We start from the raw sequence: 26,971 nt of genomic DNA, 5'->3' as shown, positions 1-26,971 counted from the left end.
TTGTGAAATCAAGAACATGGGAACTCCGAGAAGCCACGGAACTTTGGGCTGAGTTCAGGCAGTCAGTGATTTAGATGGAACAGACTGTCAGTTCTCTCACACCACAAATCTCCTTTTTCCAGAATCGCTTCTTGGGTAACGAAACCAACAAGAGCCAGACCATCTTCTTCCGCGCGCAGGGCTGCAGAGGAGCATTGCTGTGTGGACTGTGGGTCGAGCCCTCTGCCTGAGATGCTGGAGGACCTCCTGGCTGCCCCCTCATCTCCGCTTCCTCCATTTCTAACCTTTAAATATCAGGCTCCAGTGGTCTTTCTTCACAACTTTTCTCGCCTTGCCAGGTGAGACCCTCTGGACTCTGGTTTTCATCCATACACGGATAACTTCTCAACCTCTAGCCCCCAAATGGCTCTCTCTGCAACTCCAGGTCCATAAATCTAAGGGTATTTCCTGCCAGCAGAGCAATTTTGGGAGTATCTTAATATCCTTAAGTTCTTCACTCCCCCAGTGTCCTCCTCCTTCCTTGTTCAAAGGCATCATTAAATTATGAGCCCCAAACCTGAGTGTCACCTGAGCTTTCTCCATCTACTGCACCCCTTAAATCCACTCTCTCACCAAACTTTATCCAGGACTTTCCACCCCTTCCTCGGCCCCACCTCTTCTCTAAGACTTTCTCCTGGCCGAAATCTCTCTTCATCGCCTCTGGTCACTGTCTTTCGATCTCTGTCGCGTCCCCCTAATCCAACACCAGATACCCCGAGCACCTCGGGTCATGCACCAGACTCCGGGCACGTTATAGGAAATGTCACGTGTAGAATAAATGCTGGTGAATCAAACCTTTTTCATTAGCCTAAAATAAAACAAGAAGAAGAGGAGGAAAGAAGAAGGCTTTGCCCCGACTCGGCCTGGCTTTCACTCCCCCAGCAGCTGCATTCACACACTGGTCTTGTGGTTCCTCTGCCTCCCTGGGTCGCTGTCAGGTGATGAGATAGAGACCTCGCAGGTCAAGGCACAGGGAGGCACCGTGCCGGTGTAAGGAGTCCTTCTGAGAAGTGAAAGTCCCCCGGAGAATCTCACCCGCCCCAGTGCCAGGGACTGACTTGATTTGTAAAAGTCTGTTTTTTTCGGATGCTGGGTTTTCTTAAATCGGGACCCACCTGTGCACGAAGGGTATCAAAGGAGGCTTTGGGATGGACGTGTCAAAGCACGAGAGGTACTACTTCCCAGACCAGATTTATTTGGGAGGGGGTTGGATATCAAAAAATTACAGAAGTACCGAAAAGACCCACATAAGCCATTTCACACACTGAAATCTTGAAGAATTTGAAGCCGAGGGAGGCCGGCATGGTCCATTACATCTCAAGCATCAAAAGGGCCGAGAAACCTCCCCTGAAATTTCAGAGGCAGGAGTGGCTCTGCTTTTGTCTCCAGTTTCAAAGTGCGCGTCATTGCAAACTGAAGTACTGTTTTAAAATAAAAACCCCGCCTTGACCTCCCAAGCAAGCGGTGATGACCATCACTGTAAGCGGGGACAGGGAAGGTGGGTGAGGTGGGGGTTTGCTAAGGGCCAGGAGGCGGGGCCCTTGTGGAGGGAGCTGTCTCCCAGTGGGATGTGGAGTCAGCTGGGTAGAAGGAAGGCTTGTTTTAGTGTAAATGCTTCCCACGTTGGCTGTCAACTTAAAATGGGTGCAATTTTTTACATGGTATTCAGAACAGTAAAACCTGACCCGAAGCTCTCTTTCAAGTTTCAGCTCCTCTGAACGCTCTGTACTTGGGTCGCAGCAGAACACGGACAGGGCCAACAGCTCTGGACTTGTTTCTCGGTTTTTTTCTTTTTTCTTTTTTCTTTTTTGTTCCTGCTGCTGTGCCCTCCCCCTTGCCTCTGCCTTTGGATGTCCTGTCTGTCTCTCAAGGCCCAAATCAAATAGCATTTCCTGGATCACAGGGTAAGTCCATTTTTAGTTTTTTGAGGACCCTCCATACTGTCCTCCATGATGGCTGCACCAAACTACATTCCCACCAGCAGTGTAGGAGGGTTCCCTTTCCTCCACAGCTTCTCTAGTATTTGTCATTTGTGGATTTTTGAATGACGGCAAGTCTGACTGGTGTGAGGTGATACCTCACTGTAGTTTTGATTCGCATTTCTCTGATAATTAGCAGTACTGAGCATTTTTTAATGTGCCTATTGGCCATTTAAATGTCCTCATTGGAGAACTGCTTGTTTAGGTCTTCTGCCCATTTTTGAATTGGGTTGTTTGTTTGTTTTTTCTGTTTTGTTTCGTTATTAAGTTGTATGAACTGTTTATATATTCTGGTAATTAAACCTTTGCCAGTTGCATCATTTGCAAATATTCTCTTCCATTCCATAGGTTGTTATTTTGTTTTGCTTATGGTTTCCTTTGCTGTGCAAAAGCTTATGAGTTTAATTAAGTCCCATTTGTTAATTTTTGTTTTTATTTCTCTTGCCTGGGTAGACTGCCCTAGGAGAACACTGCTAAGATGTATGTCGGAGAATGTTTTGCCTCTGTTTTCTTCTAGGAGGTTTATCTTACGTTTAAGTCTTTAAGCCATTTTGAGTTTATTTTTGTGTATGGTGTGAGGGAGTGTTCTGACTTCACTGATTTACACGCTGCTGTCCAGTTTTCCCAACACCACCAAAAGAAGAGACTGTCTTTTCTCCATTGTATATTCTTGCCTCCTTTGTTGAAGATTAATTGACCATAGGTGTGTGGGTTTATTTCTGGGCTCTCTATTCTGTTCCATTGATCTGAATATCTGGTATGATCAAGCAATCCCACTCCTGGGCATATATCTAGAGGGAACTCTAATTTGAAAAGATACATGCACCCCAGTGTTCATAGCAGCACTGTTTACAGTAGCCAAGACATGGAAGCAAACTAAATTTCCACCAACAGATGACTGGATAAAGAAGTTGTGGTATATTTATATAGTGGAATACTACTCAGCCATAAAAAAGAATAAAATAATGCCATTTGCAGCAACATGGATTGGACCTAAAGATCATCATTCTAAGTGAAGTAAGCCAGAAAGGAAAAGAAAAATATTATATATCACTCATATGTGGAATCTAAAAAAAAAGAAAAAAAGAGGACACTAATGAACTCATTTACATAAGAGAAACAGATTTACAGACATAGTAAACAGTCTTATGGTTGCTGATGAAAGAGAGTGAGAAGGGATAAATTTGGGAGTTTGAGATTTGCAAATGTTAGCCTCTCTATATAAAAATAGATTTAAAAAGAGTTTCTTCTGTATAACACAGGGAACTATATTCAATATCTTGTAATGATTTTTAATGAGAAAGAATATGAAAATGAATATATGTGTATAACGCATGACTGGGACATTGTGCTGTACACCAGAAATTGACACATTGTAACTGACTGCACTTCAATTTAAAAAAAAAAGAAAAAAAGAGAGAGAAAAAACCCAAATAGCATTTCTTCCCAGAAACCTCTTCCCTGACCCCCAGGCTGAATTGACAATCTCCCCTTCTTTGCCATGAATTCCTTTAAGGGCTATGTCTTCTTCATTTTCAGGATGTTACCCATTGCAGCCAGTGCCCACTCCTCCCCACTCAAGTTCCAAGCACAGGTCCAGCCCACAGCCTCCTCATTTCTGTCCACTGAAATGGAATGGAAGTTTCGATCAGCAGTCACTGCGGAGCAATGACAGTAAGACTGTCAACTGCAAACAAGCTGAAGACAGGAAGAGTCACTGAGAGGAGGAAGAGGTCGGGGAAAATAAACAAAGTAGAGATATTTTGGGGTGCCTGACTCTATTGTTTCATGATCCTAATAGATGGCTCTGAGAATCGAATGAAGACCAGCTTTCTTAGAAAAACGCACCCTTGCACAGACCCACATATTTTTGACATAATTCCAGGAGGTCCAATACACACAGTGACGCCCAGGAATGGAAACCCCTCATTTATTTTAAAATCTCCAATTTCAGTGTATGGACAGCCAGGCAGAATGAGGGAGGTATTTCCAAGTGCATGGACCACAGACCACACCGAAAGGGAAAAGGAAACAGCACGGGCTGGAGACCTTGGGCAAGTCTTTGCTCTTCTGAATTTGAATTTTCCTCCTCTGTAGAATGCAAACCATATTTCCTTGGCAGGGTCGTCATTGGGTAAATAAGATAATGCAGGTAAATCACCCGGTGTGGAATCTGGTATGCAGCCTCCGGTTACAAGCTCGTTTTCTGCACCTCCTGTCTTGCATATAAAGAATTGCAACCACAAAGCAAACAAGTCATTTCCCTTTCAGCAATAAATTCAGCACGGCTGCTTTGGAGCCAGGAAAGAAAGCGACTCAGACCACACCGGCTCGGCGCAGAGGTGAAGCTGGTGCTGAACGGCTGCTGCGGGCTCGTTCGCGTGCCTATTAATCATACAACAGCCCACTTACGACAAACACAGGTCACTCCCTTTGCATGACAAGGCCTATGGGTCCACAGAGGCCCATTATCCAAAAAAAAAAAAAAAAAAAAAAAAAAAAACCAGAGCATTGTAGGCGACGCGGACGAAGCCGAGTGCACACACACAAGCGGACATTGTGAGGCTGTTTGCACAACCCCGCAGTGCTCCTCGCGGATTTCCTGCCAAGGAGACATTTCGATCTCAAGGAGGCGGCTGCAGACGTTTGCTCATGCAACATGGCTTCGGGCCGCGGGCTGGGAAAGTCGGGGACGCGGCGCCCTCTGCTGGCCACCCGCGGAACTGCAGGCGGGGACAGGCGGATGATAACGCGGGACGCTCTCAGCATCCGCTCCCTTCTCCCCTTTCCTTTTCTAAGGAATGCAGAGCCACTGGCATGAGCTTTGGGGTCTGGAAAGCCTACTTCCCATCTCATCTGTAACATCTATTAGTTGCAGGTCAATGTCACCCCTCAGATCTTACTTTCCTAGGTGGAGTCCACAGCTCCCATTTGAGTGTGGCAAGGACCAAAGGACATGACACACGGGGCAGGGAGCCCTGTGGAATAAACACCTGTACTCCCCTTCTCCACCTGCCTCCAGCAGGGTGGACATCGTCGTCTGGCCTCTGGGACTAGGAAAGGAAATCAACAAGCACCTATCGGTAGGTTTCGGCTTAAACTACAGCCAGTGTTTAGAGCAGATGTGTGACCTCCTGATGTCTCTCTAACTCTTTTCCAAACTCCTCTCCCTTGCTTTACAGTGTGCGTTCTGTGTTGGCGAGGGCAGCCTTGACACCCACTATTTCACCCCGCATCTGAAATGCCCCGCCTTCAGGACAGGCTCCACTGAAGGTTGGGTGGGGTTAGCTGGCAGAAATTCTCCGCTAAGTTGTCCTTCGCAGGGATAAAAGACAGACCACTCTTGGGTTTGAATCCGAGCTCAGCCATTTATTAGCTGGGTGGTCTTAATCAATGCACTAAACAACATTTACTTAACCTCACAGAGTCTGAGTTTTAACGTGAGTAAAACCAAAATGATTTCAACCTCTGCAAGGTTTTAGAAATAGTAACACAACACTTGTAAGCAGTGGGACACATAAATCCCGTAATCACTATTACCATTGTTATTTTTATTGTTCCGACTTCTGGTGTTAGTTCTGTCCCCCGGCCAGGAAGAAGAGTTCCTCTTTCCGACACAACTGTTAACCCCTGTGAGGGCTTTAAATACCATCTCAGAGGACGGATGCTGACGGCTTCCACGTGTATAACTGTCACCCTGACCCTCTCGCTTGAACTCCAGACTCGTTTATCCCATTGACTGCCTGACTTCCAACAGATGCCTCGAACTTAACACATCCAAAATTAAAGTGTTGCTTTCTCCCCTAGACATCTGCCCCTTCTCCAGTCTTTCTTCTCTCAATAAATGGCAAAACCCATGTTTCCAGACACTCAGTCTAAAAATGTCAGTGGCATCCTTGGCTTCTCTTTTTCCTCACATCCTATGTCTAAGCTAAAAAGTCCTATCAGCTCCCCTCTTTAAGATATAGCTTGAATTTGCTCATTTCTCACAGCCTCCGCCATCAAAGCCGTAGACCCAACGCACAAGCCATCGCCAACTCTTGCGAAGTGAGTATCGAACTCACTTCCTGAACAGATCTCCCAGCTCTGCTCTTGCCCCCTTCCAGCTGCTCAGTTGGTGACCCCTCCAGCAGCTCTCATGAGGTTTTGAAAGTTTCAACATGTCATTCCTCTGATTCAGTCTCTTCAATGGCTTCTGTTTCACTTAGAGTAAAATACAAGATTCTTAGCACAGTCAGCAAGGCCCTGGGTCACGTCACCCAAGGCAGTTCATCTCCCCCTCCTCCCCTTCCTCCGTTGGGCTACCCACTGGCTCTGGCCTCTGCCCTTTTTCATTCTTGAACTTATCACCTGTGTTTCTGCCACAGGACCTTTGCTGGACCTTCTGCTTAGAATGTTGTCCCCAATATATCTGCCTGGTTTTTCTTTAGGCCTCTGTTCAGGGTTTACTTTTCAATGGAGCCCAACCTAACCACCCTCTCCAAAATCATACTTCGCCCCACTCCCCAGTCTCTGTCTTTATATTTCTTTTTCTTCTCCATCGTCATTGATGGATACACCCCCAACTGCTAGTCGCAGCCCTGGCGCACAGCAGGAACTCCATTCACACAGGTGGAAAGAATGAAGCTATTCCTTCATGAACACAATTCCCAAGATGCCTTGGGACTTCCCTTCCAACAAAACATACGTTTCTTCCTCCAGATTCACAGGAGGAGAGGCTCTCAGGCCATCTGTCCTCTTGGTCTGACACCACTCTTGTCTGTATAAGAATAGGGAAGAAGTTGTCATTCTAGGGGATGGGGGGGTGCATAGTCAGTGAGCATGGTTCTTAAGAGGAACACCATGAACTTAGAAAGCAGAAACTGTGTTTTGGGGGAAGCAGAGGGAGAGAAGGTTGGGAGAATCAGCTGGGGACTTTGAATCCACAAAGCAGGACCAGGGACACTGCAGGGCAGAAATGCCACTTGGTGCCTTGGTTGGGTCAGACAGTTACTGTGTGATCCTGGGCTTGAAGGACACAGAAGCTCCCAGTGACTGCAAGTTCTCTGCAAGGCCACTGAGTGCCCAGGGAGGCACAGCTCTTGTCCTAATCTCATTTCAGCCCCGTATTTGCTACACAGCTTGGGAGAAGGCCATTCCCCTGCTCTGGGCCCCCTCCTGGCCTTCGCCACCCGCCAGGACCGGCTAGATGACCTGGGAAATGCCTCCCCATTTCAGCATCCTGAGGTTTCATGCCATGGGAATGTTCAACAGTTTCCCAAAATGTATTCAGCCCACCTAATGCCGAATGCTTAGGAAACAGAACTGCGTGCACTCCCGGAGAGCATCCCTGGTCGTGGTCCCTGAAGCCCTTTGGAGTTCAAGCTATTTGGGAAGGACGGTGGTGACAGGTTCCCAGCACTTTCGCATGCACCACACTATTTCAAAACTGGCCACAGCTGCAATCAGGAAATGCTTATAGAGTTTACCTCTGTGAAAAAGCAGTAAGTCAGAAATCAGGCAGACCATTTAAACCACTAACGAGAAATTGTCCTCAAGCCCTTGTGCATTTTTGAGGCATCGAACATCACGAAATGCACAGACATGCTAACTAATGTTCACATGCTTGGTAAAGAGGGCCCCACAGTACTTATATTACAAAGGCAGTAATAGTAAAACTGGAAGATGAAGGCACTAGAAGTCGGGGATGATTTGCTAACACCAAAGCTATGCCCACTGGCTTTCAAAAAAATTCCAAGAGATGATGAAATGATGCTGTTAATTCTCAAGGCTTTGCAAATCTACTTACTTTGCCCAGGAAATGGCAACCGTGGGTTGGAATAAGTAACAAATTCTTTTCAACGTTTCTAGAAATCACCAGTACAACTGAAGATGCTGCTCAGTTGATAAAATGCTATTGGCCCTGCCAGCTGATCTGTCCACCCACATGTCACGTCACACTGGATTCGATTCAGCTGATCTCCATCTCCACCCACACCCTACAGCCCTCCCTCCCCTGCCACTAGCTCCCAAGTTAGAACTGACCTCTTCCTTCCTACGGCCTCAGTATATACACCCTGCATATCCTGTATATATTTCTGTCAAAAACATGACATGCATACGTGTCTGCGGAGTGCCCTCACTGCTGAGGTCACACTCAGTGTGGTTGGTGGAGCTGATAGAGCTTGCAGTCTGTGATCTTCAGTGACCTTGAGATCTGTTGACAGATCCCAGTCTTCTGGTTAGGATGAAGTGACTGGCCCAGTTTTCCTAGGTAACTTTTAAACCTGCCATGAAGGTAGTTCCTGTCAGGCAGACTTACCTCCCCCACCAGCCTGGGGCCCGAGGTGCAGCCTGCCCAGTGCTGGGGGGATCCCCAGCCCTCCGCACCTCTCCTGGCAGCCCCCCGAGCCCTCCCCCAGCACCTCTCTACACTCCTGTCACCCTGCTTACCTGGGTCTGCCTCTCCCCTGGAAAGTGAACACCCCAGCATGGGGACTGGGACTGACTTACGTGTGAATCCAAAACAGTTTGCTCAGGAAATACACGTTTCTGAATAAATGACAAAGTGAGTGGACAAGAGATGGTGTGGATGCCAAAATCTGGGCCCAGGGACCTCTCGTCAGAGTGCCAGCCATAAACTCAGAGAGAGGGAAATAGGGAGGGAAGGGGGAAGGGTGAGCGGGAGAGGAGAAACTCCAGAGAGGGAAGGAGGAATGAAAGGAAGGAAGAAAGGAGGAGAGAGGGAAGGAAAATTGTTCCCCCACGTTCACACCTAGTTTGAAAGAGATGCAACCGGCCTCAGGCACGTAAAGAAACAGACTCACGGGACCTCATGCTATGCTGCGCAATTGAAAGAAAGAAAACCTGAGTCATCAGAAAAGCAAACTCGGGCCTCAGTGACGCACAAATTAACTTCTGAACAAGGCGTCTCCTCCTGCTCCTAGGAGGAGACGGCCAGAGACTCGCTTTCGCACAGGGAGGCCTGTGGCGCCATCTCACGTCCAGGGGCAGAGCTGGGAGAAGACCAATGTCAGGGACAGGCGGGGCCACGGAACAGCATCTCCTCCCCAAGGCGGGGTGGAATCGCATCGTGCGGATGCTGCGCTTTTAAATCAAAACTCCTGCACGGCGAGAACGTGCGTTTTCTGAAGTGGTGTCGCCTCGTCTCGCCTCGGGGCAGGTGGGCGGCAGGGAGAGTCCTGTCCCCGGGGAGGCCTGGCCCAAGACTCTTGGGTCATCTTTCCTAATATGTATCGTAGCCGACCCGGAGGGCCCTGAAGCTGAAATCTGAAAGACTCCAAAAATGACTTCGCTCCGTCCCCTGCTTCCCGAATCCTCATTCTCAGACGATCAGGGAAGTAGCAGCTGCTGATGGGGTGTCAACCCCGCACACAGTGCCGTTTCAAGTGCCGTCCACGAATGATCTCATTTAAAGCCCATCCCATAATAACCCTCCAAAGGAGATGAGCTGTTTGGCTTTACGAGTTACTGAAGTGATGCACTTCTGCTAAAACACAGTGTTTCTTCGGGCAAATGTACCAGCTTGCAGTTACGTACTTTCTCCTCTAAGAGGCGTGATCATCTCACGGTAAAAATGCCGGTCAGCGCAGCTACTTAGTATAAAAGCAGAAGTTTGTAAAAAGAACAAAGCAGAGGGATCAATTTCAACGCCCTGAATATATTCTAAACGTTGTTCCTCTTAGTAATCAAAAGGGTGCAAATTCACAGCTGCAGTAGCCAAAGCTTACTTAACACAGTAACGCACTTCATTCCTGTTCAAGGTCAGTTCAAAAGCACTGGTCTTGACCACTTTGCCAGAAATGGAGCCCTGACATTAAGGAGAGAAAAATTAATAGATTCATTTGGCTTAGTCATTATTCTCCCCAGCCCCTTTTGCTAATTCCTTGAATCACGTTTTCCACCGAGAAAAACATCTGTCTTGTGGCTGAATCAACTTGACTCGAGTTGCAAAATGTAAAGAGTAAAAGAAAGAAAGAAAAGGTTGAAATCCTCTCCAAGCTCATCGAAATGAATTTAGACAGCTCATTTTGGTGATGATCCACTTAAAATTATATTTGTGATCTGGGAAATACTTTGGAAAGGCAAATTAAGAGAGTGGGAGACCCTCCATCAGCAATCTGTACCCCCAACCCTGTACATTTACAGACAGATGGGCGTCCGGAAGTTCAGTGTTGCTTTCAGAGAGGACGCTCCTGCCGGAAACCCGAATACACAGAGAAGGCGGCACAGTCACCGTGGAACTTCCCTGTTTGGACTGATCCAGCAAGACCACAATTAAAGCAAACAAACAAACTCACCAAGTTTATCTCCAGATTTATGTGGAAGTCCAGCCCTGCTCCGGATGACTCAACCATGCACTGTCCTGGTTTAAACTTCACCCTGCAGCTGGCGTTCCCAGGCTGGTATCTGTGGCCGCAAGTGACTAAATTTGAAAGCTGTGCCCTGCATCTGCACTAGGGCACCCGGTCCTCATGGACAGATCAAGTGCTGTTTAGGCTGTTTCTAAATTCCACTTGAAGATAGCAAATTGTTATTCAAGCACTAGGGCTGGGGCTGCCTGGCAGTTCCCACCAGCTGAGAACCCAGCTAAACAGATTAATCTCAGGTCATTCGGTGGCGTGGAGAGTGGAGTGTGGGAAACACACTGCAGAGACAGTGGAGGCTCACCTCTCACTTACCAGCCTATGGCCTTGGCCGTGAGGTTGAGAACCAATGTGCTAGACTAAGGATGTGTTCCAGTGTCAAATCCACTTTTCATCCCGTAGCTCACAAGTAAATGGTTGTTTTTAGAATTGATGGATTTAAGAGAAATGAAATCAGGACTTCCCATTGTATGGGTTTCACATTCATTTTGTCTTGGGAGTGAGTTCATTTATGGGTGTCAGCTGGCACAAACCAAGGCTCAAAAAGGAAGCAGGGAGAGCATTTCGTAAGCCCCCAGTGTGGACCAGGCTTTGTGCTGAGTGCCTGTCATACAGGATCAGAATCCCGAAGGCTGGGGCTGCATGATTACAATGTCTTTACTCTTTCCATTCTCCCAGCCTTGGTTTACTCATCTGAAAAAAGGATCAGACAGAAGCTAGACCGGATGACCTCACAGATCCCTCGAAACTGTTAGCTTCCATGAAATTTCCAAGGCAAAAAACGCTCTCTGTAAATCTTTGTTAAAATAGAAAACCCAGGTGTTAAATGCAACATTTGCTTACTTGCGACAAAAAAGCAAAAAACAAAAACCAGAAAACAATCAACCCATTGTATGCAGCAATTAATTAACGTGACTCACTAATGTCTTGTCCGTTACAGACCAGGCATCTCTCGGAACCAACACCGGCAGCTCCCATTGGGCTCTGCCCAGAATGTTAGCAACTCAGGGCTGTCCCTCCTGGGGCGTGACCCAGAAGATGCTCGGGGCGCACATGGCAGGCGCCCCCTTCCTACCCTGCGCCGGGGCCGCAGGTTGGCATGGTGACGTCCGAGACAGTCCTCACTGGATTCCTCCCTTCCCTTTCACGCTATTCTCACTGTGTGAGATCTTGCTCCAGAAGAACAGAGAAATCCTGAGGGCGAGGTCTGATGTCAGGGCAGAACAAGCCAGTCTTTGTCAGGCCCTTCAAGGAGGAGGCCCGACCAGGGCTCCCGGGACGCACACAGAGGGGCCTGTGCTCGCTCTGCCTGGAGCGGCAGGGCGGCTCTGAGCTGCGCTGTGGGGGCCCTCCGCTGGCCCAACCCGAGCCCTCTTCCTCGCGGACACCAGAGCCAGGCAAAGTGGAGGATCTCCACCTGGCACCCGCAGGCATTCCACACAGAAAAGGGTAAGGCAGAGCTTACCGCCCACAGAGACACCAAAAATCACCCCCAAGACATCCCACCCCCTTCAGCTCTCCTCCTAGTCTCCCATTCAGCACGGCAACCCTCTCCCTAAGTCATCCTTAGTTCACTCCTCCATCCTCTCTCAACCCACTGTCTGCGCACCCCCGCTCCTGCCTCCATCTCCTCCTTGCCACCCCCTCCACTCCAGACCCCCCAGTGCCTCCGAGAAGCCATTGGTTCAGGGAACTCTCCAGCCTCCGGTCTCCTAAAAGGCCTGGCTTGTTCTAACGGCACCGGAGTCCCACACTAGTGATGTCTGACTGCGTCTGCCATGTTGCCGATCCAGCTTTGAGACCCCATCACCTTGACTAGTTCTGCACACAGGAGAGGTCTAGTAAACAGCCTTCAAACGCCTGGACCCACAGCACATCCCAGAAACTGACTTTGAATAGAACAGTCAAGTGAGGCTTTAGATCAAAGGAAAAACAGCGAAGAACGCTTGCTGAGCCCTTACCACGTGCCAGCCCCACTCTGCGCCCTGCTGTGCATGAACTTGTGTCGTGATCAGAGCAGCCCTGTGAGGCAGGACTGCTGGCTCTCCTCACTCTGGAGATGAGGAAGGTGGAGGAGAAAGGTCCAGCCAACCTGAGCTCCCCACAGGTGGATCCCAGCCCCGGCATCCGGCTTCAGTCTGCACCACTAACCACAGCGTCACACAGCCTCTCACAGCGACCACGTGAAAACGAATCTCACCCAAAGTCCACTCCGACGCATGCCATTTGTTCCGTGGCCTTCCCTAAAACTAGGGACACAGGCTTTTGCGAATGTCACCACATTTCCGGCTCCTTGTATGCTACGTTATAACAACAGAAGGAAATCGGTAGACGGCCACGGCCCTTCTTCCCTGGCTAGCAGCAGAGTCAGGCGAGAAAGAGCTGACGTGCGGGGAAGGCGTCCTGTGGGGAACGGGTGGCCCCGCGGAGGTCCTCAGAGGGAACATCTCCAAGCCTGCGTCCAGCATGAGCAGTCCGGCAGAGCTCCTCTCTCTGCCATTTTTGCAGTCTGGCCTGACCCCTGGGTTCCTTCCTGCTTTCCAGGAAGGGTGCCCGACACCTGGAAATAGAATCAGCTGTCTTATCAGGTAGTGAGCACCCCGTCGCTGGAAGCACGCGAGCAGACACCTGCCTTCAGGGCAATGTGTAGTGTGTCTGCTGGCACCAGAGGGATCTGCAGAGGATTTGGGGACACGTGCACGCCCGACTCCACGACGGGATGCCCCTGCTCCGCCCAGTCCTGCGTCTGGAAGTGCTGGGTGCGGCCCCTTCCAAGGCTGACACTTAGTTGTAGAAGCACCTCCTGGGTTTACCAGAAGCTTCACTGTTCATAGACAGGGGGACACAGAGCGCGTATGGCCGAAGAGGGGCACTTAGAGGAGTGTTTGAATCCTGACCGCCTGACAGCTGTGGGCCTTGGTCAGGACACTTCATTCCCTGAGCTCGGCTTCCTGTTCTGGAGCTGGCGTTGAGACGCCCTCCTGGTGTGCTATAAGCATCCAGCACCTCGGTGTGCACAGAGCTTGGCACGTCCTGGGACACGTGCGGGTCAGCAAGGTCAAGGCTAACCCATGCATCCATCTTCCACACGTGTGACTGGAGGTCATCGGCACTAGGCTCTGTGCTACAGTAGAATAAATTCTATATAGTATATATGTGCATATACATATATATGCACTTACACTATATACTTCTATATATGAGGGTGTGTATACACACAACCACACAGACACATACAGACAGATACATATTTTTTCCCCCGAGAGAAAGACAGAAGGACAGATATAGTTTAAAAATCTCTTGTAGTTTTTACTGCAAAGGAACAGACCCAGTTCTTTGTACAGTTGAATTTTGACATCAGACAGCTATGCCAGCTATGCTGTTAAATCTGTGTTTCTGGATGATGGAACTGGATTCCTCCTCCTCCTCCTGCTTCTTTTCTTGATCCCCATCATCCTGTTCTGCTCACTCACACCTCCATGGGGTCACAGAAGAAATGAACTCATATTAGTCAGTTTGATTCTTTTTAGTCACTGCTGGGAACGAGGTGGGAAGATGAGAAGGTGGCGACTAATAGATTTTTAAAAAGCAGAGTTGAGGCATTATCTGTGTGTGATGACGAGCACTCTGGCTATTTCCTCCCCACCACCAACCCCGAGAATTGAGTGTTGGCCTTCATTTATGAGAGTGCTGTTCCAGACTCTCTCCCAGATTCCCAACTTTTACTCATCCTTCAATGCCCAACTCATATGCCCCACTTTGGAAGCCTTCCCTGACTCGCTTGGGCAGAAAGCAGCCTCCCTCTCTGCACCCACATCCCCTTGTTCACATGCCGGGGCTCTAACCCACCATCTGCTCCATGACGGATGGTTTCTCTGTCTTTGTCACAAGGTTATGAACCCCTTGAGGGGTTGACCACGCTTGATACGCCTTGATGCTCCCAGGCCCAGCACAGCGTCTGTTGCCTGGTAAGGGCTTAGTTCTTATCTGTTTAACATCTGTGTACATTTCTAAAGGGAACACTCTTATTTTTGTCTTCAGCAGAGAGAGGGTTAAGAAATACAGTTAACGATTTGTTTTCTGACTAGAAAAAAACAGATCAAGATCTAAATCCATCATTTCTACTGGAAGAGCATGGGCTACCACTGGCCACTCTCTCCCACTAGAAACAAGGCTTGTTGTTCTAACCACTCACCAGCAATCTGGTACCAAGACTGCACGTGAGACGTTGTCAGCATTTCCCGTTCCCCAGGGCACTGGTGGTGGAAAGGCCAGGTATCGCCTACCCTCACTGCCATATCACTCAGGTGATCGGTATGGACCTACTTTACAGCGGAGGAAACTGTGATCTTATAATGTTACAAGGAGTGGATGTCAAATAAGCACTTTAGAGAGCAGGGGGTCAAATAAAATTAGACCCTTTGCTTTGTAAAACTACGGTCTTGCCAGGCCATCCATCTTTGCTGACAGCACTGTGACCAGCTCTGAGCTGTGTTCAGGGTGGACTCAACCCTCTCGGCTTGACCTCCAAGGTCCCTGGATAATACTTGCAGCTTGTCTATCTGAACAAGTCTTTCACGCTCTCAGACGCAGCTCAGCGCACCCCCATGGCTGCAGGGAATGACAGCTTGTGCTTCTGTGCCTGGACACATGGAACCGTCCCTGAAGTTTCCCACTCACCTGGCGGACTCCTCATCTCTAGGACTGAGTGGAGACAGCGTGTCCAGGAAGCTTCCCCAGCTCTGTCCCTCCCCTGGGGTCAGGCGTCCCTCCTCTTGGCTCCCTAACACCCACTCTAATCATAATACTGAGAAGTGGTGTGCTGCCTAGTCACTAGCAGGTCTCCCAGGAAAACCGGAAACAACCTGAGGGCAGGCACTGGATCTCGGCATCGCTACCCCCTGTGTCTGGCACTGGTGCTGACACAGAACAGGTCCTCACAAGTTTGCTGAATGGCAGGATCCTCCCTCCTCTCTGAAGGCGAGACTTGGCAATCATCTAGGTGAATGAACCCTGAGACAATTGGTGCAAATGACTTGTGGGAGGTTCCAGTGGAAAATTCACACTCTAGCAAGTTGGTTTCACAATGACCAAATTAGGACAACTGCTCACTTGGACCTAATTTGTGGATGCATGTTCTCTAGGCAGCCTTGGACCAGGGCCATGCCGTGGGCTCAGAGCACGGGGCCAAAGCTCATTCATCTCCAGAGTCTCGGTACCTAGCGCCCAATACAGGGTTTTGAATGAAGGTCTAGTACTCTTCTGGCCAAGAGCATCCTTCTTTACTTCTACTTAGGGATGTTTCAGGGATGAGTCGTTTGAGGTGCTCTGGGGAAAAGGAGGAGTGGTAGAGGAATTTCTGGAAAAGCCACTCAGAACAGGAAAACCCAAGTCTTCACAGGGCCTTCTGAGACCTGCACCACCTGCCCTCCTCTCTGTCCTCACCTCCCTCCCCTGTCCCTCGTTCCTTCTGCTCCAATCCTGTTGGCCACCTGCTGGTCCTTAAGCCCCAAGCACATCCCCACCTCAGAGCCTCTGGTCCAGCTTCCCTTCTAGCCTCGCTCCCTCACTCTGTCTGGGTCCTGCTCCAATGACACCTTATCAGGGAGGCCTCCCCGGCCTCCTGCCTAACATAGCGATGCCTGTTCCCCGCCTTCCTATCCTTCTGGCTTTATTTATTTATTTATGCTGGAAAAAAAATTTTTTTTGATATTTCATATAGTATTTTTTTATTGAGTTATAGTCAGTTTGCAATGTTTTGTCAATTTCTGGTGCACAGCTCTTCAGTCACACATGAATATATATATATATATATATATATATATATATATATATTCATTTTTATATTAGTTTTCACCATGAGCTACTACAAGTATTAAATATATTTCCCTGTGCTGTACAGTATGAACTTGTTTATCCATTTTATATATACCTGTCAGTATCTGCAAGTCTCAAACTCCCAGTTTATCCCTTCCCACCTCCCTCCGCCCTGGCAACCACAAGTCTGAATTCTATGTCTGTAAGTCTGTTTCTGTTTTATATATAAGTTCATTTGTCTTCTTTTTAAATTTTTTTAATTTAATTTTTAATTTTTTTTAGTTTTGCTCCCCTCCCTCCACCTAGATTGCAGTGATCAGAACACTTCGTACTGCCTGATACCAAGTATGTTCTTGGACTTGCTGACACGCCCCTGACTCCAGCCGAATGCAAGCTCCAGAACAGGAGTCCTATTTTATTTCGTCTTGTCCTGGAGCCCTAACACCTAGAATGCCCCTGCCGTGTAGCGCGTGCTCCATAAATATCTGGGGGATGAACGGGTGGCTGGAAACACGAATGCCCCACAGGAGTTCAGAGCCAAGGAAGCAAGCCAGGGACGCAGCCCTGGATGAACACGGGCTTGAAACTGAACTGTCTCGGGCCCCCACATCAGTTGACCCCAGTGGTCAGCGCCTGCCTCTGGGTCTTGGAAGTATGCTGGTCTGAAGGGTGAGCTAGTTTTCAGCTGGTATCTCAGGAGACAAAGGAGGCACTCAAGGGGCTAGGAGGGAGTGAGCCCCGAAGTTGGAGGTAACAGAGCAAACCTTCCAATGGCCGAGCTGCAGAGGGCAATCTGGCCACAGGAGGGAGGGGAGGCTGCTACTGCATAGGGACTCTGAAATCTGAAGCAGCTGGAAATAGCCCCTCCCTTCTTTAACTGGGTGGAACTCAGGCTGTGTGGAGATGAGGCTCGTCCCTAGATTTTAGGCACAGGTTCAAATGCAACCCAGTGGGGGCTCAAAGCTCTATTTAAATACCTCTGATCAGGTTGGACAGGGAAAGAAGCTGGCATTTTCTGACGTTTACTATAAGCAAGAAAGTACACTACTGCATTAGGGTCTCCTTTGAGCCTCCGCACAAGCCTGCAACACAAGAGAGACAGGCCCGTCTCACAGAGGGGGAAGCAGAGGCTCAGGAATTGAACACAATCTAGGCAAAATCACTCAACCAATAAATAGCAGAACTGAGATGTGAAGTCAGGTCTGTCTCATTTCAAAAGCTCTTCTCTTTCCTCTGAATGACACTCAGTCAGGGACCACTCCGGGGAAAGAAACCGTAAGGGGAAGAAAGGAAAGGAGCAAAAGAGAAACCTGCTCCCCTCCCCCAAGAATGAGAATCTGGTATAAGAAACAAATCTGGGGTAAAACAATCACAAGAACTCAGAATTGGAAAACACCATAGGAATCAACTGGTCTTGCCTCTGTCCTGGGCTCAGCCTTCTGAAATGCTTCTGATTTTAGTTTTTAAGGAAACTCAAGATGGCTTGATGAAAAAGAAGAGCTTCAGGAAAGGACAGCAGGAGGTGACGGCAGCAGCTGCTAAAAGAGTAGTGGGTATGTGGTCCTCTCGGCTTATTGCCATCTCCTCCTGGGTCCTGACCTTGGATGTGTGGGTGCCCTGCCCCAGCGAGAAGGAGATGCGCTAAGACAACACAGCTCAGGATGCTGAATCCTGAGCAGATCCTTCATCATCTGGGAGGGATGCCAGGTCCAAGTCCAATGAAGAAGTTCAAGTGGATGTGGCCCTCTCCTTCCGGATAAGGAGAAAAATGTCCAGGACTGATTGGGCGGAGCTGAGAGAGGAGGGAGATAACCACATGCTGGCGGTGAGGGGAGAGGACAAGGGGCTGGGGCTGGGGCCCGTGGCGCCCTTGGATGACAACTTTACAAGCTGAGTTTACCTCTAAGAATGTTTATGGCAAGTGAGATGCCAACCAGACCTCTGGCAGGAGACCTAAATTCCATCCCAGGCTGGCTGCTTCTCTCCCTGCTGGTCCCAGTCTGGATGGCCAGGATGGGCAGAGAGGAACTCCCACACGGATTCTGCAGGGAGAGAGCCACCTACAAGTGCCACTCTATTCTGCTCTCCCCCGGCATGCAGTTCCAAGCGACTCATTTCCTGCCTAAACACTCAAAAGACTTAAGGCAGCGATGGCTCCCACTCAGAAGGCAGTGAGAGAACCCAGGGATGTTTTAACCACTTCAAAATCACAGCTTCTTTGAAACGTACATTAATTATTAATCACGCCCTTGTGTTTCTCCTTTTGCGTGCACGTGGTGTTAGGAAACACGGCTTCCAATCAAAGAGGACAAATCTGATGGAATGGCTTCCTGAATCCTTCCAGATACCCTGCAAGCATACACATCACAATCTCTGCACCAAAAACGCTGGTCATGCTCCAGCTGTCTGCTATGAGCCAAGACAGTTGTTTCTTACCTGGAGATGTCTCCTGTGACACAGATTCACCAATCCAGGCTGGTGGAACAGACCAGAAGAGCAGCTGTTTGGCCGAGACAAGTCTGGCTCCCCAAATCAGGGCTGTGGCCCTCAGGAGTCCTGCGGTTTCTCTGTCCTTAGTGAGTGATAATCCGCTAAAAGGGAATGCAAGCCTTGTTACTACAAGAGGCCACTTCCTCTTCCCCTCTCATCAGAACACATTCTTTTAAGGAGAGCAGCGAGAGTCCCAGAATCACAGGTTCCCGGGGCTGGACGAAACTGCTGTCCCACTCCTGTCTACAGCTTCCGTTTTGTCGTCGGGGAAGCCGAAGCTCAGAGGGGAAAACAGCCCGGTTCGGGGGTTCAGCAACACGGGATGGGGAGGCTCCAGATCAGAACATGTCTCTGACTCTTCGGCCCCTGGAATTTTTTAAAAAGCAGTCACACTGTCAAGCTGACTTAAACAAGTGGTCGTTGACCCTGAATGGACGTCTTTTTTTGTTTGTTTGTTTGTTTTAAAATGGATTTTCAAAAAGGGAGGAGGTGGCACTTTTTCCAGATTGCTGTTTTTGTAGTTTTACCCCTGGGAGCTAAATTAGTAAAACAGCCCCTCTCAGGCATGTGGTTGGGATGGTTTTCCATGAGAAAAATACTGCCGTGGAATAACGGAATCCCTGATCACAGCGGGAGGCGGGCTTTGGTTTTAGTGAGGGACGCGCACGCACCCAGCTGCTGGCCCTCCTCGTCTCTCCTGGTCTCTGTCTCTGTCTCTGTCTCTCCATGTTTCAGGAAAACACGGTATCATTTATCATGTGATTTTTCTGACCACTGTACATTTGAACAGCCACTCCTCTGGACAGAAAACCAAAATCAAAGAAGGGATCTCACATTTATTAAGCAAATAATATTTATATCTACAAGGCACACCATGTGAATCTTCTAGATATATCTCCCTACTTTGGCCTCCAAAATTCCTCTGGAGGTACCACGCACTCCACTGTCCCAGAGGGTTAGGGAACCGAGCTTGAGAATACTAGAACGATCTGCTGAGTCTTGGAGAAAGTTCGGTGCAGAACCAGATGTGCATTCATCTCTGTGTTTGGTCCATCTAAACTGGACTACAGCTATTAGGCCAAAACACTAAGGAATTGTCTTGTTTCTCCAGTGTGTTAGCTTGAAGGCAGGAGAGAGCTCTTTGGAAGCTGTTCATGGTGTAAGGACATGAAGGGTTGTTCTTGTAAGGCCACTGCTCTTTCAGAGAGGATGCTCGAAAGGCCGTGGCTTCCTGTGTGTTTCCAGCCAGGGCTCATGCGCCCCAGAGAAGCCGGGCTGGCCCTGGCTCCGAGCAGCCAGAGGAAATCATGGCTATCAACGCCTGGCCTCTGTTCCTGTTCTCAGACCAGGGGCACGGCTGGAGAGATGAGATGGGGGTGGAGAAAGAGGAAGAAAAAACAGGAAGTGGGGGGGCGGGGAGGAGGGAAGGAAATGATAGAGAAAACACAGCAACTCTGTAGTCTCTGGCCTGATGAGAAAGTGATTTTCTGGGCCCTGCATTTTGGGAAACCAGGTCATGGCGGCAGCCGGGAGAGAAGTGGGTTTCCTCCAGATTTGGGGCTGAGCCTGTGAATTCCCATCAGAGCCCAGGCTGAGGAGAAGGGGGCCTGACACAGGTGCTGTTTCCCACGGGCACCTGGGGTAGACACTAAAGAGGGGGAATTTCTAAAGAAGAGTCCCCAGGTAAGAAGAGCAGGGCCCTCACCTCTTAGCTGGGGCGGCGAGGCCAGCCCTGCAGCAGAAGGACCTGGACACGGGAGGCGCTACTGCAGTGATCAGGCATCAGGGGGCGCTGTCCCACCCCCACCACTTTCTCAAATGCTCTCAAAATGATAACCCACTTTTCCTACCACAAAACTAAAAGGGTCAGGGCAGTGGGATGCGAGTCTCCTCCAGACCATGACCCTAAGGCACTTCCAGAATCTTTTCCTATCCATTTTGTCCTCTACTTATTTGCAGACACTTCAGAAGTTCCCCAGTTCCCAACAGGCACCATTAAGGATGCCAGTCACCTGGTAAAAGGTGAACAACCACAGAGAGACGACCCTAATAAGAACCTAATCATACTGCAATACCAGTGCGAATAGGACTTCACAGCCTCCTGATGGGTAGGGGGAGGAGGGCAGGGAACACAGCCCCTTCACGGGCATGCCTTCAGATGCCAGTCCCACCCACTCCTGTGGTTCCCCAGACTGGTTGTGCATCTGGAGAAGTTAACAAAAAGTACAGCCACAACCTGGAGTCAAGGCCAAGCTCCTGAGTTTGTCACCGGCTGGCTGTGGTCCACGGACCAGTGTTTAGATGACCTGGATCCTAACCCAGCCTTCACCATGTCCCATCTCCTCCATCTTATTGATTGGATCACAGAGACCCGATCAAGGCGGAAGCTCGCTTCTCCCACCATCCAAATAAACACAGAGTGATGAAAAGTAAGCGCATCTTTGAGAGGAGTCCAAGCTTTTTGAAGGGATGGCTGGTGGTTTCCTGTTTGAGTCACCCGTGGGCCAGAGGTCCAGCGGGGAGAACGGAGACCACGCAAGGACAGACACAGCTCCCATTTCGGGTCCCCACCAGCAGCCCAGCCTCACACAACAGCGACGCCACTTTGCTTCTGTCGCCAGTGGTTCCGGATGGCCGGAGCTGTGGCCACAGTCCCTCTGCTCCATGGAGGAGACCAACACGACCTGAGACTGTCAGGAGGCGGCACCTGCCGCGCCTGGCAGCCAGCAAAGTGCTCTTCAGTATCTTATCTTCTTTGGCCATTTTAAGAGACGTGCAAAGCAGGGGCCATTAACCTATTTTAAAAACAGGGAAGCTGAAATCCAAGTACACACAATGACTCATCCAAGGTCACACAACAACCGAAACTAGAAACTAGAACACGCATCTCCTGACCTCCAGGCTGGTGACCTGTGACCCCTGCACTGCCTCCTGCCCTGCCCCCCACCCTTCAGGGGAGGAGCGGAGAAACAGCTTAGAACAGCTGCCCAGCTTCCACTTTTGAATGGTTCCAGAAGTGGGAGGGCTGGGCGGGGGGCAAACCGAGAGAAGGCAATATTGATGGTGAGGGGTCTGAGGAGCCTGGAGGACTGTCTCCCTGCCCTGCAGGCTGGGAAGACATGGACTCCAAGGGCAAGATGGCAGCGTGCTTGTTCAAGTCCCCGGTCAACCAGCAGCAGAGCCTACACCCTGAGTCAGGACCCCTCTCTCAGGACAGCCTCTGTCCCCCAGCACCGCACGCACCTGCCCACGAGAAGACAAATGGGATGGTCTGTAGATAACAAACACCATCCCCGTTCATCAGGTATCCTCAGGGCTTCCGCTGTCACTTAACTTGGGACATCTGGTAACTCCTGAAACCTCACAGCAGCCACACCAGACAGATGGACCTCATTCCCATCCCATTTTACAGATGAGGAAACTGACACAAGGGGTTTGGCCAAGGGGTTTGGCTTTTGAGTAGTAGAACCAAGATCTGAATTCAGGCAGTCTGGCTTGGATTCCTGCTTCTAGCCCCAATGGGGTTAACACCTCATCTCAACGCGGTTACATTAAAAAACAGAAACAAGGAAAGAAAGGGCGAGGCGTGTAGAACAGCCAATTAGTGGAAAGAAACAGAGGATAAAGTAAGGCTCTAGGAACAGATGACATCTTCCTTCAAAAGGCGGAGGAAGGCAGGGAACTCTCCAGGCAGGGAATCTGATGGCAAGGTGCTGAGTAAGCAGGACGAGGAGTCTGGTCCCCAGCCCTCCTTGGGAGAGCCCCCCGGTGGCAGCCAGCACCACCGGTAAACGACTTCCTGGCCTTGGTGTTGATAGAGCACCACTCGTGGGAGGAGGAAGTGGGGTGGGCTGGGGAGGGGACCGAGGCGGGGAGGGCCCAAGATGGGAGAGTCATCAGGGTGGGTGGAAGGGATGATGTCTTGGGAACCCAGTTCCCATGTCATAGAGGGAGGGACCCGCTGGGCAGGCTGGCGAGCGACTCTGCCAAAAGTCCCCACCTGGAACGGTCAGTGCACGTGCTCCCAGGGACCCTGGGTTCTGGGGATGCTGTGCGATATCAGCCTCACGAAGACCTGGGGAGCAGGGCAGGGCAGGGACCAGCCCTCACTCACCATTTCATAGATGGAGAGACTAGAGCCAAAGTAAGCATAGTCATGAAATAATAGTAGTAATAATAATAATGTCAACCACCGTTTGTTGGAGCCTATCAGGAAACAAAACGGATGCTTTCCGCAGGTTGCTCAGTAATAACACCAACTCTATGAGGGCCAAACTACTATTCCTAATTTATAGCTGAGATAAGCTCAGTGAGGCCCTAAAGGTCAGCCAGTTGGCTGGGAGGAAGGATCTGAACTGCTATCGAGCTGACACCCTGGCCCACGGTCTCACCTCTGAGCCACACACGCCGTGAGACGGTGTCAGGCTCTCCCCGTGACTGCGCGACGGTGCTCACCCGCAGCCACCTTTGGGCTGTTAAAGCACGAACGTGCAGGCCTTTCCTTGTGGAGATGATCCACACTCCAGCCACACTAAGCGTGGTCACATACAATTAAGGGGTCGTGTGATTTATCATCCAAACTTGGGTACTTCTCAGAGTGAAGAGGGGCCTATTAATAATGCCACTGGGACAACAGGCATCGACCAGGCCTGTCCCAGGCACACGGGGACCTAGGGCCGCCCTACTATAACCCACAGTACCACGGGGCTGGTCATTTTACGCCTTGCTGTGTCGGTGGGGAACTCTCCAGGACGATCCCCAGCTTTCAATCCACCCAAATACTCCTTTGCAACAATTCACTCTCCCTTTGCACACCAGAAAAGTCTCCTATAACCACTGGTCTTGTGGTCCTTACGTATAAACCAGGCTGCTGCAACCTGATTATAAAGCAGACGTGCTGTGATGCGCGAAGCGAGGGTGTGACTCGTTCAGCAGTCTGCTCTGAAAGGACTGTTCGGTGCCTTGTGCCCTCGCACCCAGAACCTGAATGTGCAGCTGTTCTGATAACCAGCCAGCCCCCCAAACCTGAGGGCTGGCGGCCCTCCCATCTCGGGGGCCTAAGGCAGCAGGACGGGTGTCTCCACTGCCGGCAGCACTGACCTCGCCCGGAGCGGATGGACCTGTCGCCCTTTGGCCAGCGGTCTCCCCTCTGCTCCCACGGGGCTGGAGAGGATGCAGGTGGCGCTTAAAGCCTGCTTTTTGTTTCTTAAAAAATCTGCCTCCTTAAGACTCTCTGGTCAAGAGGAAAAGAGTCTGCTGTTCTTTTGAAACCAGGAAATCAGTCGTAAGTCAATCTCACACACATCAATACAGGTAGAGTGAAGGCTAACAAGAAAGCAATCAGCCCAGTCTCTGAAGAGACCGTCTCGGCATCTATTTAATTAGGGGGCATCACAGGACCTCTGGCCCAGTGATTTCTGACAGCTCTCGGACGCTCACCCCGGAGACCCCGAAGGGGCTCTTCAAGGCACCGCTGCCGGGCTCAGGGCCCCGCCCTGCAATCACACAAACGGCCCGCGTCTTTACTTGTTCTGCATAGGAGTGCCTGCCAGTGGTGACTTTTGGTAAATAGGAAGACCTTTTTTTCTAAATTAGGTCACATTCACAGGTTGTTGGGGCTTGGGACACGGATTTATCTGGGGGGCGGCCTGGGACCACCACTCAGCCCACTGCTGCTGTCATTACTACTGTTGTTACTGTTGTACTGTTGGTATTAATGCCATTCAGGGGACACCTGAAACCTAGGGGAAGGAGGGGACTTGTCTAAAGCCACCCAGCAAGCAGGTGGCAAAGCTGGGACTAGAACACAGTTCTCCGACTGACTCTTGTCCCTTCCATCTCAGCGTGTGGCCTCTCATCCCAGGGACCCAGAAGGGAAGCCCAGCCTGAGAGCAGGAAGCAGCCTGGAGACGAACAGTGACTGACAGAGTGGCCAGGGCTCTGTCAGGACTGACAGAGTGGTCTAGGCAACCCTAGACTGTCCGAGGGCACGGGGGGAAGAGGGTGATGGGACTGAAGACCATCACTCTTCTTCGCTGTGCACTGACTACGAGCCAGGCACAAGGCTGCACATCACGTGACTATTTCATATGTGATATTTCACAGTGTCGGTTACATCCCGTCCTCCTCTGGAGTGGGAGAGGGGGAGACACTTTAGAAACCAAATGGGATCAGCCTCCTCTCCCTGACAAGTCTGAGCATCAGTCCAGTCAAGTCGCAGACAGCCGGGGGCACTTCCACCTTCCCGCTTCCCTTCCCAGGGCTGCAACTACAGGATCGTCACCCTTCTGGAGGGAAGGGGCACAACTTAACAGGTTCGAGGCACCAGCAGCTGACACCCACCCGGGCTCCATCAGGCAGGCAGCAATAAAGAGACAAACACCGTCCAGGCTGCAGAGGCAATGCCCGACCATCACCACGGACACAAGCCTGGATGTCTTGATGTAGCAGGAATGCTTTACGACGGGGCAAGGAAACCTTGCTGTATCTGGAACTTGGCCTTGGCTGAGCTGTGTGACCTTCAGTCCCTCACTAATGCTGTCTGATCTTCAGATGCAAAGACCGGTAGATGCAGACTTCCAGCCATGTACCCCAGCGAGCCCCTTTGGGCTACTCTGAAGATGAAACGAGCCTTCTTTACTAACGCACCATAGCTAATTATGATCATGCATTATCTCTGCCATGGATGGGAAGTTCCTTAAGAGGAGGGACGTGTCTTACTGATGTTTATAAGCTACTGTAATGAGCTCAAAGCCCTGCACAAATGACAAATGCAGATGGCTGCATTTGTAAAATTCAGCTTCCTTGAGGGCAGGGAACGGCTCGGTGTGGCTGCAGAGGGAGGAAGAGGGGGGCAGTGATACAACAGAAACGCTGCTATCAAACTGTAGAGGACTTTACGTACACCAATGCTTTTTGTGATGCCAAACAGTAAGCTAGCCTAGCAAATGCTTCTGTAAGTGTTTGTGGGAGGGTGGGGCTGTGGAAAGAGCCTGGAGTCTCATGCCCAACAATTGTGAACTGTGACTTCTTTGAGCCTTGGCTGCCCTGTCTGTACAATGGGAATAATGGCTCCCTTTTAGGCATTTGGGTTCTGCAACATTAAAACATTACACATGACCAGTGCAGCCCTTGGCACCTGTTTGAACCTCAGCAAATACAACTGGCCCTCAATACGTGGTGCAAAACTGACCTGGACTCTCAGAGTAAATGACTGTTATGGAAGTTCAAGGCCAGTGCTCCCCGGAAGTAAGAAATTGAGAAACGGTGCCATGGCCGGACTGCACTGTGCACAGTCCCAGAGCCCATCTGGCTGAGTCCCTTGCTGTCCAAGTTCTCAAAGACCCTGGTGCACACTGGCACCCCGTGCAAAGCCTGGCAGGACTCATGCACCCAAAAGCCACACGGGTCTCCCAGGGCAAACACCACCTAAGGACCACAAACCAGCTGTGAACTCCCAGCAGCCCCTGGCCAGCGGCAAAGGGCACCTTTCAGGTGGCTCGGGTTGGGTGTTCTATGGACATCCTACTTAGGTGGGAGGTGAAGCACAGCGGGTGGAGAATAAGGAGCTCTGGGCTCTAGTTTCTGCTTTGCCGTAAATCTCTCTTAGACCCTGGGCACGTCCCTCCCTGCCATCTGTGTAATGAATGAAGCTGTCTTTGCACTTGGGGCTTTCAGTGTCTAGAACAGTCCTTCAGTGGAGAGCTTGGAGAGAGTGGCTTTCTGATAAGGCTGGCCTCGGCTGACGTGAAAAGTAGAAGCCCTCCCGCAGACACCCCAAGCCAAATCCAACAGTCTCTAGTCCTCACCCCCTGCTTCCTGGCTGTGCAACCCTGGGTGAGTTACAACACCCCTCTGAGCCTCCGTTTCCTCATGGGAGCCTCCAAGGTAATGATGTTTAGTTGTGCCATCTCCCAGCAAACTCTGTTTACTCAAGCTTCACAGAAAGTTCAAATCTCATTTCTCTCGGATGAGACAAGGCTAGTCATCTGCCACCTTCATGGACAGAGCTGGACACACCTTCACAAAGCAGATCAGCGTGAGGAAGAATGATGGGGAACTACCTGCAGTGACAGCTGGGAGCCGGCTTCTCTGCGCTGCTGACAAGGACAGTCACCCTGGCCCCGGCAGACAAACACTGGGGATCCTCAGACAATAACACAGCTGCTCCAGTTCCTGGGCCCCCTGCTGCGAGGCAAATGAGGAGTCACATGATCAGCATTCATCCTCAAGATGCGAAGGGATTCTGTCCTCCCCAGTGGCACAGGGATGCCGGCGGCA

At 50.3% G+C, this 26,971-nt stretch overlaps 1 protein-coding gene across 4 annotated transcripts in view; it reads right to left on the bottom strand.

The window, feature by feature from the left end:
• Positions 1–26,971, bottom strand: part of CYRIA (CYFIP related Rac1 interactor A) — a 93,522-nt gene that overhangs the window by 34,140 nt on the left and 32,411 nt on the right. Inside the window, exons 2-3 of one of the 4 annotated variants that reach the window (XM_072938176.1) lie at positions 26,755–26,878; positions 18,638–18,792 (exon numbers count right to left, since the gene is read on the bottom strand). The exons of 1 other annotated variant lie outside the window; for it this stretch is intronic. The gene's annotated coding sequence lies outside the window, so the exon portion shown is untranslated. The remainder of the gene's footprint in view (positions 1–18,637; positions 18,793–26,754; positions 26,879–26,971) is intronic. 2 more of the 4 variants (XM_072938178.1, XM_072938177.1) reach the window with 2 other exon arrangements.

This window comes from Vicugna pacos, chromosome 15 (genome assembly GCF_048564905.1).
Source record: "Vicugna pacos chromosome 15, VicPac4, whole genome shotgun sequence".
NCBI classification, from domain to species: domain Eukaryota; kingdom Metazoa; phylum Chordata; class Mammalia; order Artiodactyla; family Camelidae; genus Vicugna; species Vicugna pacos.
This window is presented reverse-complemented; position numbering and strand designations above follow the sequence as displayed.